Here is a 13296-nt window from a genome sequence, read left to right on the forward strand (position 1 = left end):
TCCCCGCGACCCTTTTGTCTTTGTTGGCAGCGGCGGCGACGCCTGAGCTGCGAATCCCTGTCCCGGGCCCGGCGCGTAGTGTCCGGTGACCTCCGAGGGCAGGAGCGCTCGGACTCCGTGCGCCCCATGGCGGCGGCCGGCGGCCCCTCGACCCGCGGCGGGCACTGGCCGCGGCGCGCCCTTCCCCCAGAGGCCGCAGCCGCCCCGCCGGTGCGGGCGTAGGGACGGCCCCGCCCCCTCCACCGTCCCGCACCCCTCGCCGCCCGCCCCCTCGCCTGACTCATTCGCCCGCCGTGTCGGCGTGCGTCCGCTGCCCGAACCCCGCCGGCATGGGGAGGGCGACAGCGGCTGCCGGCGGCTGCCGAGATTCCTGCTGACGCCCCCGACCCTGCCTCCTCCCCCCTCGCTCGTCTCCCGAGGCGCCAGACGTCCCAACAGCCCCGAGTGAGAGCCCGGAGAGGCGACTGGACCTCCGAGTCCCCGCGCTCAGGACAGGTGAGGATTAAGGAAAGGGTGCTGTCGGGGTGGGGAGGTGGGTGGGCAACCGCTGCAGCCGGAACCGGGCGTTTCTTACCGCCTCCCCCCACCTTCCCCATTGCCCTGCTCCAGCCTTCAGAGTTAGGGTAAACACTGTCTTCTGAAGTTTGGGAAATAAACCAAGTCCGCCATCAGTTCCGACTCCCCAGTCCCTGGAGCGCAGGAGAAGCCCAGTGGGGCAGCCTTCGAGAACCCGGAGCCGTGGAGCACCTGGCTGGGTTTCTCCAAGCTACACCCTCCTTTGTTTCCGTTCCAGAGAGTCAGCATTCTTTGTAAAGATGCCCATAGCGTTGATTTATAGTAGTCCTTGGCAGGAACAAAGTGTGGTCAAGGTTTCCTAAAGCCATGTCTGTATGTTGTAGTATCTCCACAGGCAAAATGGAGAGGCAAAGCAATTATTCGCCAAATTCAGCACTATTTTCCCCTATGTAGCCTGTCCTTAAGAGAAGGGGCTGAAGGTTTGCAAGGTTTGCTTCATTAATCATTGTTTTGCTATAATTAATTGTCCAAGTCAGCATTTCACATTGTGTGGTTGCAAGCTCACTGTGTATTCTCTGCCCTTAGATTTAGATTGAGGTGTGTGTGTGTGTGTGTGTGTGTGTGTGTGTGTGAGAGAGAGAGAGAGAGAGAGAGAGAGAGAGAGAGAGAGAGAGAGATTGATTTGTGATGAAAACAATTCATTGTTTAGTACCAGGAGTTGGTAATGTCAATCATATGCTTCTCATCACTGTAATTTACTAATTGTAATCAACCCCGGTACACCTTAGTCTGATGTAATTCAGAATACGTTAAACTCAAGTGCCTCTAACCTTGTTTTTTCTAATAAAGACCTTCAGAAGTAGTTGTGGGCAAGTGTATGTATAGAAAACATTTTAAGAGTCAACAGCTATTCTTATTTGTCAGTAAGAATATTAAACTCTTTCGGTTTTACAGTCAAACCAAGTCCTGAGGTACGCTTTTGTAGTGCTTTATGCATAAGCAATACTGGCTCCTGTAAAACCTATTTACTTTGATGGTTTGTCATCTCTTGCTTTATGGAAATACTTATTATAAAATGACCTTCAATTTGTTATTTGGCTACCGATACTAGAATATATTACATTTTGTAAGTAGTAGACTAAATTTTGAAACTTCTTAAACCTTACTTTCCCTACTCCTATTTACCCATACAGAAGCACCTGGTTATAGTTTCGTGCTTTTCAAACAACTCAAGTGAAGACTAGGAGTCCTTCTAAACAGAAAATATTTCTATTAAATGGAAACTATAGTTAAATGCTTCAGCAATTTAACGTTATGAGATTTTTTTTTACTCTTGAAAATATATTCTGAGGTATTAGGAATGATTTTCTCTTAGGAAGTCCTACTGGAGAGCTCATACCTGTGAGATGATTTAGCTATCATTTGTAACCTTGGTTACATTTAGCTTTGTATCCGAGGCTGGGGAAGCCTTTGGAGAAGGAGAATTGTGTGGGAACCCTCTGTGCGCAATTTCCAGGCGGTTGGCACGGGGAGGTTTTACCTGGTGTTTCTGAGTCATTTCCAGGTAAATGCATGTAGTATCCCAAAGACACCCGTGTTCAGAAGAGTTCTGCGGGGAAGATCATTGTAAAAGAAGGGTGGCTTCACGTCTTCCTTTAACTCTGAGAAATTTTTAGCAGAGCTTTGGAATGCTCCAAGAGTTAGATTGTGATACCTGGACTTGTGTCGTTTCAGAATTTTGACAACAGCTCATTGGGCAGAGAAAGATAACTACTGTCACACAGGGGAGCGAATCTGAACGGTTTAAATTCTTTCATTCTCATAACGACTCTCAGCTTAAAGGAGAAGAAATTCATATTTAGCTTTGGAAAGTAGGTAAGAACAAAGATAAAAGCAGATGTCATTGCTTTGCATTGCTTAAGCAAAATTAGTAGAAGATAAAATAATAAGTCCTCGTGGTAATGCATATTACTTATCAAATAGAATGTAGAGTCTAAAAGAGGAGGCAGTTTTAAAATAAATTTCATTTAGTGTTACTCTCCCTAAATAGAAGACAGCATGGGGAGTCTTCGTAAAGCAAAACACATTTGGAATAAGCACTTACCTTAGTATAGAGATAAAAAAAAAACAAATATGCAGTGAGATGGACCCTTCATGTTGTTAAGGAATATATGATTTGCAGTTTTATCAAGCATGTCCATTTCAGGACTTACGATATGTTTTGTCTGCAACGGTGTGATGTGTACCCAAGCGCTCAGAGAGCATGCACGAACACTTGTGGTGTCACGTTAGCTGATGGAGGGCAAGGTAGCCTTTCTTATGGGACCTTAGCGGCTGGTAGAGAGGGGACTGGAAAATGTACCACAGATCACTGAGCACCCGATGTATCCTTGAGCATTGTGCACTGGTACACACTGGGGAGCAGTGTAGTGGTTGCCAAGGGCACTGGATGGGGACTTGGAACACCCAAATTGTCATCCTGACAAAGCCACTATGTGGCCCTGGATATGTTCTCTGCCCTCATCAACAGACCAAGGCCTTTGGACTGTCATCTTTCCACCCTCGTTTTAAAATGCTGCATGATGAATGCTGGTGGAATGAAGGAGAGGGAAAAATCAGAATGTAAGGGGGTGGTGATGGTCTGGTTAGCAGTTTACATTGGGGGACGACAGGCTGGAGGCCATACTAGACATAGGGAAATGGTAATACGATGACAGTAGGAGGTGAGGAGATCTGACCTGGGGCATCTGGCCCATCACTAATGATCTGAGTACACAGTACAGAATAAAATAAATACCAACGTTCACTTAGTACTTGTTGTTTCTGGTGAGTTTTCACAAATAATGGCAATTGATTTTCATAACAACCCCAAGGAGTAATTAGGGCAGAAAGATGATGAAACCAGGACTAATACTGCAAAGCATGCTTGCTCCAGCATGCTCCACTGCCTTTTTGCAGGATTTATAGAGATAGGAGAAGCTAAATAGAACATGCTTTGGAAACCCTGTGTAAATGGGAGAGAGAGATAAGGTTGGCAGCAGATTTTAGTGAAGGTTCAAATTTCTGAGTAAAATCCTAGATTACATTCGGGAAGAGAAGAGTTTCCAGTTATGAGATGAGACCTCCTGAAATGTCTGGAATCCTGTTCGTTGATATTTAGTCTGATCACTCCTGGTGTGCTTTCTCTCACCACACCTTCCCTTCCCCAGCAGAAATTCAGGGGGACTCGATTATTACAGAGTCATTGATAAGACTCTTCCAAGAGTTTTCAGTGCAACTGGTAAAAGAAAATCCTCTTTTAAAGATGGGGATTCTTGGGCCATTGTGCTGTGAATTAATGGGATATGTTCCAATAGCAGTTATGCTTTGGAAACTGTCACCAGAGGTGAAAATACACGGAAGCCATGGAATGTGAGCCAGGTGAGAATATGTGAATCTGGACATTCCTTCCTGTAGTGTCCTTGTCATCTGCTTCAAGCATTAAGTGTACCAGGGGAGACAACTCCTGTCCCCCACCACCCCACCCTGTGTTCTTGTAGAAGGGAGTTGGTCCAGATTCATCTGATTATACATGTGAGGAACCTACATTTAACTAGGTTAAGCGAAAAGTGAAGATTTATTAGCTCATGTGACTGGAAAGTCCAAAGGTGGTCTTTGCTTCAGTCATAACTGGATCCCAGAGACACATGACTGTCAGGGCTCTCTCTCCTCTTCTCTCCCCTTCTCCCCCTTTCTCTACTTCTGAGCACCTCTTCTGTCTGAGTCAGCTTCATTCTTAGACCCTTTTCCACACCCTGAGAAAGATGATTGTTGGTACTTCTAAGCCTGCATTCCTGGGCTTTTGAACCTTAAGAAAGAGAGGTCTTGCCTCTTTTAGGTCCCATTGTTAGAAATCTCCTGGAAAGGATTGGATTGCCCCTGCTTTGGTGTTCATTGAATAGGTCTCTATGTCCTGCAAAGTGCTACTATGATAGTCGTAGACTGTGGAGGGCTGGGGAGGAGAAGGCTGATGGACAGTTCTGTCAGCCCACATAGAGGTGTGGTTCTCCCGAGCTAAAGATGCTGCCAATCAAGAACAGCATGTCTGCTATTAAGGAAAATTGCCCCCTCCTTTTTCAGGATAGACCCCTGCACTATAATGTGAGGTTTGCATAAGGAGACAACTCAGAGGCCCCGGGTCATGCGAATTCCAGATGTGGGGCCCTCCTCCCAGTCAAGGCAAAGCCCGGTGATAAAATAATGCCACTCATGTCTAGGCTTTGCTGGGAGGACTGTGGGGCACAGAATGTTAGTATATGAAGAGCCCACCGTTTCTCTATATCTGTGTACTTTTAGCAGATACCACTGTGCCTTATTTCCAGCCTAAGGATCTCATTTCCAGAAGGCCTGGTCACATAGGGACCATGAGATGGGAGACCCTGCTTTGGGCATGATGGAGCCAGCGGAAGTTTGAACAGCGGAGTGAAGTGATGAACACAGAACTGTTGTTTACAGATTCGTTGGGTTTGTGGGCGATGGGCAGAAGGAAGGCAGTAGGCTCAGATTAGGGTTATCGCCTAGGGACCTAAGGCCATAGCCCCAAGTTAGAACACCGGCCTGGGTGAACATTATGAAAGTCTGGTGAGGTGGTGTGTCAGGATGAAGAAGCATCTGTGTTGACAGAAGCATTTGTGTGATGAAACGGATCAGGAGGGAGAAAAGTATTGGGTCGTTGGGAAAGTCATGATGTATCTTTTTATGTTTTTCAATGCAGAAATGCATCATGACTTTCCCGACGACCCAATAGATAGGCTGGGCCAGTAGGTGAAATGGCTGTGTGTTGTGGGTATGTTGACAGCACCTGGACTGTGTTAGAAAGGAGGCCTGCGGCTACCATGAGTCCTAGGGGCAAAACTTTATATGTGTAGCCTTGACATTTATTGAAGACTGACCTAGTACGCCAGGCCCCATGTTACATGCTGCTTTAAATTCATTATATTAAATGTCACAAATTCATTATGTTAAATCTCGTAACCCTCTAAGGTGAGAAAACTGAAAGTTCAGGAGGTAAATAACTTGCTCAAGGTTATGTGGTCATTACGTGGAAGAGCTGGGGTTCAAACCATGGCTGTCCAAAACCACAGCCTGTGCTTTCATACACTGTGCAACACAACCTCGCAAGCCCAGATCCGAATCCGGGACAGCAGGACAAATTGAGGGACAGGTGCAATGTTGGGCCTTCTAATAGGCAGCCAGAGTACCAGAAGTCCAGGTCAGACAGAAAGGATGGAACAGAGGTTATCAGGGTGAAGGTGCAGAGCACCCATGCCCAGAGACAAACTGGGCAGGAGTACCAACATAAGAACCCAACAAACAATAGATGCTTGGTTTGGGGTTTGGGGTGTAGCAAGGAAAATGGATGGGAATAGCATCAGGAAGTTGAACACATGAGCAGCTCAATAGAACAACTAGAGCTTGATTACTGGTCTGAGAACGGGATCTCTTCCATCTGTCCTGGCTTTAATTACGCTTCCCTGTGTAAGCCAATCAGTACACGGAATGGGCAGCTCCTCAGAGCGAGGAGACAGGTTTCTATTAGTTGTTAGGCACAGTTAGGAGAAAACAAGCTAACATTTGTAGAGTGTCTGCCATGCACCTTAGATACATAATCTCACCAAATCATTAGAGTCCTGGGAGGGTAAATATACCCCTTTTTTGTTTTCTGTAGCCAGGAAATGGAGGCTTAGAGAGGTTAAATCACTTGCCTGAGCTACGGGGGCTGGACTGGAAGATGAAGGAGCAGTCGTGGAAACCAAGATCAGTTTAAATCTAGACCTCATCCTGGATCTTCAGGGCAAGGTCAGTTTCAGTTCTGGGCATTAGAAATCGGAAAGTCAGCAGGGGCGTGTGGTAGTGAAGGGCACCTGTGAGTTAACATTTAGAAAGCTGACTATGAGATGAGAACTGGTCGCCTGAAGACAGTTGTCCAGCAGGATTACATCCGGCTCTGGCAGGAAACCTAATCATCGGGTAGGTCTTTCCCCCTTCAGCGCAGGATCTCTATCATTATGCAAGATACATACGTCAGCAAGTCAGATGTTTGGAAGGTTTAATTTTAATCACTGATTTCAGGGACCTCTGCCAGCTTCCCTGGCCTGAATTTACCTTTACATGTATAGGTACTTTGCCCTGAAATATGATAAATAAGAAATAGATATATAGAGAGATAGAGGTAGGTAGGTAGACAGACAGACAGTGAGCCCACACTGCATGCAGTAGGTACATGGAACACACTCCAGCTATAAAGGTGTATACTTGAAGCTGTTCTAAATGAAACTATTTACTAGTGGAATACAAGTAACATCATATCATCCCCCAACAAATGCAAGGTCAAATTTGTATCTGCCTAAGATGTATGACCGGCTATAGGTCTTCACTGTGTGCAGTGGACTGTGTTTATGTATGGTAAGAGGAAGGAGAATGACAAGGCATGTGAAAAAATGTATTTGCGACATATTTATGAGAACACTTAGCCTACTCGGGAAGGTAGACAGCTATGCATAAGACTTCTACAGCTACACAGTGGAATAATATATTAGAGTCGGAAGGATCTTTCAGAGAGTACTCAAGATGGCAGTGCTACCTAGTATTGTGAAATACAAACTTAATAGCAGCAGCTGAGACTCACAGGAATGGGGCCATCCGAAACCTGGAAGGCCAACAGGGGAGGCTCCCAGGAGGACGTAGGCTCCATTGAATATGTATGGGAGAGAGATTGGAGGGGGCATTCCAGGTAGGACTGAGAATTTATCCGTGTCCTCTAGCCAGAGACCACCAGGAAGTTACCTGTGGGGAACAGGTTGGGTTTGCTACTGGTTACAGCAAGGGAGAAGGTACACCATAGAGAAAAGTGGGACGTCTCAGTAAGAGGGCGTTAGGAATTAGTTATTATGGGATGTGGGCTTGTGTTAGGTGCTTTGGGAGAGGGTTTAAAGACTCAGGGCTTTGCTCTGGATTGGAGCAGGGATAACTTTGTGATTTTATATCTTAATAAATCTTATCTGGAAGGAGGCAAGACTCAAGAAGACAACACTACATTGGCAAAGAAGCAGCAGGCTCTCATTACCCAGGATAGGGGATATTGGTCATTTTGGGGTTGGGCAACGTTCTTGTTTTTGTTTGTGATCAGATATGAGTATGTAGGGGTCTTGTTCCTATCCTGACCCATCATGGTCGCCAAGCGGCCTTGTCAGGTGTTGATGTTCTGTGATACCGTTTCCATTACGAACACCAGGGCGTAGCTGTGAGCTCCCGACCGGCTCCTGGTTGCTAGGGGCTGCTGCCCTGCTTTTCCATAAACTGGAAATTATATTCCAGAATGTATCTTATTCCATGTACCAACCAAGGTTTCCATTGCGATAGAATCCTGTTAGTGAATGTTTCTCTTGGGGGGAGGGGGAGGAATAAGTGAGGTAATTTTTTTCTTCTACTGTAATAATTTATTTAACAACACTTATTAAATGCCCTCTGTTTACCAGGTACTGTGTTAATTTCTGGGGATGTCAGGATGACAAGGATTTCAAGAATCTCATCTAATGGGAGAATGAGATGTAAACCAATAATTACAGTACGTTGAAATAAAGCTGATAATGATATTAGAATAGGTAAAGAATGTTAGTCTCTCGGGATCAAAGAAATGCTGAGCAGGAGTAGGCTGTTTTGCAAATAGTGAGGTAATCACAGAGGTACTGATAGGTCGGCGCCTGCTAAGGAGTATATTCCTTTTTGAGAGTCAGCATCTTTGGGCTGAAATGCAGGGCGAGTCCAAAAAAATCTCAGTACTGAATTTGGCAGAGGAGAGGCACAGATTTTTACTTGTTTGGTGAATCACATATCAGACCAGCTCAGGGAACATACATGTGCAAGTATTTGTAACACACTCAAGTTACTTAGCCTTTCTGAAGAGATGTTATTATTTCTAATCATAAAAGCCATACATGCTCCCAATAAAAGCTTTGGAAAATATATTAAGTATAAAAAAAATCAGGGAGAATATTTGCCTATAATCCGATGACCCAAAGGCACCCATAACATTTTGGCATTTTCTTCCCCCTTATTTTTAATGAGTTTTTCCATAGTCAATAACATATTATGACCTGCTCTGTTTGCTTAACCTCTGACGTCCTAATACTTTCCAACTTCTAGGCAAGCTTTATTAATACTCATATAATATTTGATTGTATGGATACATCATAACTTATTAGCAATTTCATTAATTAAAATTGGGCCTTTAAGCGGTTTCCTAATATCTGATATTATAAATGGCATTTTGATGAAACTTTTGTTCAGATTTCAGATTAATTCTTTAAGCAGGATCCATGAAAGGGTAATTCCTGGGTCAAAGGTGATGAATGTCTTAAGACTCTTGATGCTTAATGCAAAACTGGTTTTCGGAATAGGTGAACTTGTGGTTGAGAGTGCATGGAAATACCCCCTCACCATGCCTGCACCAGGGGTTTATTTACTTATTTTTTAAATAAGAAAAGCTGCCATTTCAAAACGAATAACAGTTTATGCTCACTGCTGATTTTGTTCCTTTGTTACCAAAAACTCTCTTTTAGAATGTAATGTAGACTGGTAAAACATTGTGATGAACCGTTCAGTTTTTAAAAATCTATTTACAAGTGTTCCTGAATATGCAGATGGGAGCCTGTGACAGAGAGATTAGAGTGAGTTTTAAAGTCAACAGTATATAGTGCTGAGAACTTACAAGTGAAGGTCGTGTAGCATAAGTGTCCTATGGGGTGGAGTGAACCCACTACCAGCCCCACCTCGGTAGCTTGGTGGTGGGTCCTTGCAGTCGTGGAATGTTGTGCTCGGGGTCTGTACAGGATTCGAAGGGGCTGTGACCCAAGTAAGGGCAGCCCTGTGTCTGTTTTATTCCCAGCAGGTCACCCAGGACCAGACTGTGCCCGTAGGTAGAACGTGAGGTAGGCTGTGCTCTAAGGTAGAATATAAAAATGCCTGACATTTCCCCCCTGAAGGACCTCTCTTCTGTTAGTCACTGATTCCTCCAAAACAAGACAAAAAAAAGATCCTAAATTTTGAACCATCTGGTTTTCCTCTCTTTGCCAAAGAAAAGCCAACCCCATCATCGTATCTAGTTTTCATAGTCATGAACTTTGGCTCATTGCATGAGAACAAGGAACTTATTTAAACCTTGGAACAACAACAAAAAAACTTTGCTTGAGACTACAAGGGAACTATTAAACTTACCATAGCGGTCAACTCGAGGTGGGTTTTGAGTGCCAATTTCAATTTTTCCGTAACGGCTATTTTTCTGCAAAAATAATTCACAACTAAAATAAAAATAATTTTGGTTTTCTTTTAAAAGTTGAAGGAGAATATTATTATAGTGTTATAACTCCATTTCCTTTTTTGGCCTCAGTCAATACTTTTGAACAAAATTGTTTCCACTCATTTGTTCCCCAAATCTTTGTTTAGTGAGATCCTTTCAGTATTTGCTATTAAATTTTACGAATGACGCATTTTGTCAAATAGGAGGCACATCTTACACAACGATACTGTGGAAAACCACGGAGGAGAGCCTGACCCAAACATGTATTACTTGCTTTATGATAAGACATGTAAAAATTCTCATACTATGCATACAATAGAAAACTCAAGTTCTGTAGGAAGTTCACTAACTAATAATTGAGTCAATAAATAGTACGTGCTGGCCGCTGGAAATAGGGTAGGGAGCAAAACAATGGTTGTGGCGGAGCGTACATTCTAGATGGGGAAGACAGACAAACGCATGAATGAAGAAGGCAGTTTCAGATAGAGGCAAGTAAAGGAATCTGATGTGACAGGGCGCCTGGGCTCCTGTAGATCAGATGGGAAGGCGGCTGTAGATCCTGGAAGGCGTCTCTGTGTTTGAGGCATTTGAGCCGAGACCTGCAAGATAATAAGGGAGCCACGTCAGCCTTGCATATTTGGGTGGGGGTGGGAGGTAGGCTTTCTTCTCAGGGTACTGAGAAGCCATTAGGAGGTTTTTCTTTTGGAGAATGATGTTGGAGGTCATTTATTAAAAATAGGAATTGAGGGTAAGAATGCAAAGCAGTACTTCACTGTGATGATGATACTGGGGTTGGAAGCAAAAGCAACATTTACATTAGAAACTCCCTGTGTAGTTATGCTCAAGATGGGCCATACATCATTATGTGGCTGCAGAGACTCCGTATACAGTATACCCACCTACAGAGGGTTTTTAATATAAATGAAAGCATTAAGTATTAATATCAATATTGTCCTCTCAGTAGAAAATAAACAGCTTCGTCAGTCCACTGCAAAGTTTTTTTTGTTATGGGAAGCTTATAGTTTTTAACGGTGCCTAGCATAGTACCTTGCCTGTTGTATGCATTCAGGAAATGTTGACTGGATTAATTACATTAAATCTTCTATAATGTCAGGACAATATCACCTAGGTTATAAAATCACATTTAAGACACAGTATTTCTATGAAAAGATCAAATAATTTCTTTGAAAAAAAATTAACTGTACTCTGAATATTATTATTTTAAAATTATATTCAAAGTGTTAAAAAATGAAATTCTGAAAATTAAAATGTAATACACACCTATAATTATCTTTACATATTTCCCAACCTTTACCCCCTCAGTATAGGTAGAAATCTCTGCAAAGTCCACCTGTTAGATGAAGGTATTGTTACCATCACTTAGTTATCACACCTTACTTGACACGTGTGGAAATTCCTTCCTTATTCTGTGAGTCTCTCAATCCTTGAACTAATCTCTATTCAGAACTCTTCTGCCAACACCTGTATAGTTGAATATAAAATGATAACAGCATATAATTAGTGGTGTTTGTTAATGAATATTTAACTCAGCATCTTCTGGGAGATCCAGTTCAAAATATACTTACCGAGTCATCAGAGCATGGCAAGTGGCAGCCATTGTGCCAGTGCTGGGAGCGTAACAGACTTTTCTCAAAGAACTCAGTTACAGGTCAGTCAGGTAAGACTGTAAGAGTGAAGGTGAAAGTTTTGAAATAAGATGATACGTACGCGTAGATCTCCCTCTGTCTGAGTTTAGGGAAAGGGAATGGTAGTGAGTGAAACTGTGGATTAATTCACAGGAGCCTTACACTCAGAATTTGGTTAAGTGATTTTTAAAACACAGATTACAAAAAGAAGACAAAGATGAAAAAGGCAGCACATGCCATTTATCTCCAGGTAACGAGCCCTTTTCATATTTACAGATATTATCCCGGGATCCCCTGTTCTCCTGCCCCCACCGGACAGAGGCTCAATGCTCATTTGGCAGAAGACCCCCTGCCTGGCAGGCCCTGGGGGACTCAACCCCACCTGCAACCCCAAGTATCCAGCCCTCCCTTCTTCAGCCTCCTGGAAGGGGTGGGGCTGTGGGGGGGCTGCCTCTTGACTCTCCTGCCTTGTGGTTCAGGGACCTAAGCTCCTGCTCCAAGTCCTCATCAACCCCACTTCTCCCGGACCATCATATACATCATATGCAGAACATCATATACTTCTGCAGCTTTCGATGGGAAGATTCTCAATCCTACTTCCTTCTTGATTTTTAGTAGAGCATCACTCATTCATTCCTTTATATATTCATTCAATAAATATTTTCTGAGGACCTACTTTAGGCATTTAGGAAAGAAAATAAAGTCCCTCTCCTTATGATCTCTACATTCCAGCTGGAGGAAACAGACAGTACACATGTAATTAGTTGTGACAAATAATAATAAGAAAAAGGAAGCAGGGCTCAGGTACAGAGAGCAGCTGGGGTAGGGACTAGTGTAGCAGCGTCACAGGAGCCCCTCTGATAAGGGCTGACATTGAGCAGAGACCAGAATGAAGGAAGGGAAGGAATCGTTAGCATGTCTGGGGGAGGAGAGTACCAGGCAGTAGAAACAGGAAGTGCAAAGGCCAAGAGGAGGCAGCAGATGAGGTGGGACTTGGCCTGGGATGTTTGAATAGTAAAGGGCCATTGTGATTAAAACAAAGCGGGGGCTCTTGGAGAGCCTTGGGGCCCAGGGAACTTTGGATTTTATTCTGAGTAACAGGAGAAGCAAGCACCTGCAGGATCCTAACCTACAGTGGGGGCTTTGCTGGTCTCCATCCTCAAGGTCATTACTAGTCTCAGAAGGAAATATACAGTGAGTGGAGGCCCACTGTCTGCATTCATCACCTGTAGGCCCTGTCTGATGGGCCTGAACTCTAATTCAAGGTTCTCGGAAGTCCTGTGTGATCAAATAAAAGTGACATTGATAAAGACCTTGATGCAGGAATAGCCCAGAGAATTCCAAAGCCAACAGGAGATGTTTTACTTTGGGTGTGAACAAAATTTTGTTGTGAATTGAAAAGAGGGTGCATTGACAAATTCAAAGTATGAGAGCCGTGAGATTTTTTTCAAACAACGGTGAGAAATCGGAGGTCTAGAAACACAGTTCACTTTTTCTAAAGCCCACTTACTGAATACTAGGTGCAGATACAGGATTAACATCCAGGCTTTTCTCTTCCCGATCTTGGCCCTTGAATAGTTGAGGTGACACCATGTGTTAAGGAAAAGAAAAGCTGTGAAATTTGTACTGAAATTAGCCACCTAATCAGAACCAGGGTTTTCAGGATGAACAACTTGGAGCATGCCCAGAAAAACCTCCTTAATTAGCAGCATTCATTTGGTTAACAGATACTCATGGAGCACCTACTATGTTGTAGGCACTGACTGTGTGTGATGCTGGGGAAAAGCTGGGTGCTGA

General features: G+C 43.8%; 1 protein-coding gene across 2 annotated transcripts in view; it reads left to right on the top strand.

The window, feature by feature from the left end:
- The first annotated feature begins 276 nt into the window (after positions 1-276).
- The window catches only part of TMEM200A (transmembrane protein 200A), a 70312-nt gene continuing 57292 nt past the window's right edge, over positions 277-13296 (top strand). The window contains exons 1-2 of one of the 2 annotated variants that reach the window (XM_019628830.1): positions 277-495; positions 2251-2391. The gene's annotated coding sequence lies outside the window, so the exon portion shown is untranslated. The remainder of the gene's footprint in view (positions 496-2250; positions 2392-13296) is intronic. The other variant, XM_019628829.1, reaches the window with a different exon arrangement.

Source organism: Hipposideros armiger, unplaced genomic scaffold (assembly GCF_001890085.2).
Source record: "Hipposideros armiger isolate ML-2016 unplaced genomic scaffold, ASM189008v1 scaffold_811, whole genome shotgun sequence".
NCBI lineage: Eukaryota > Metazoa > Chordata > Mammalia > Chiroptera > Hipposideridae > Hipposideros > Hipposideros armiger.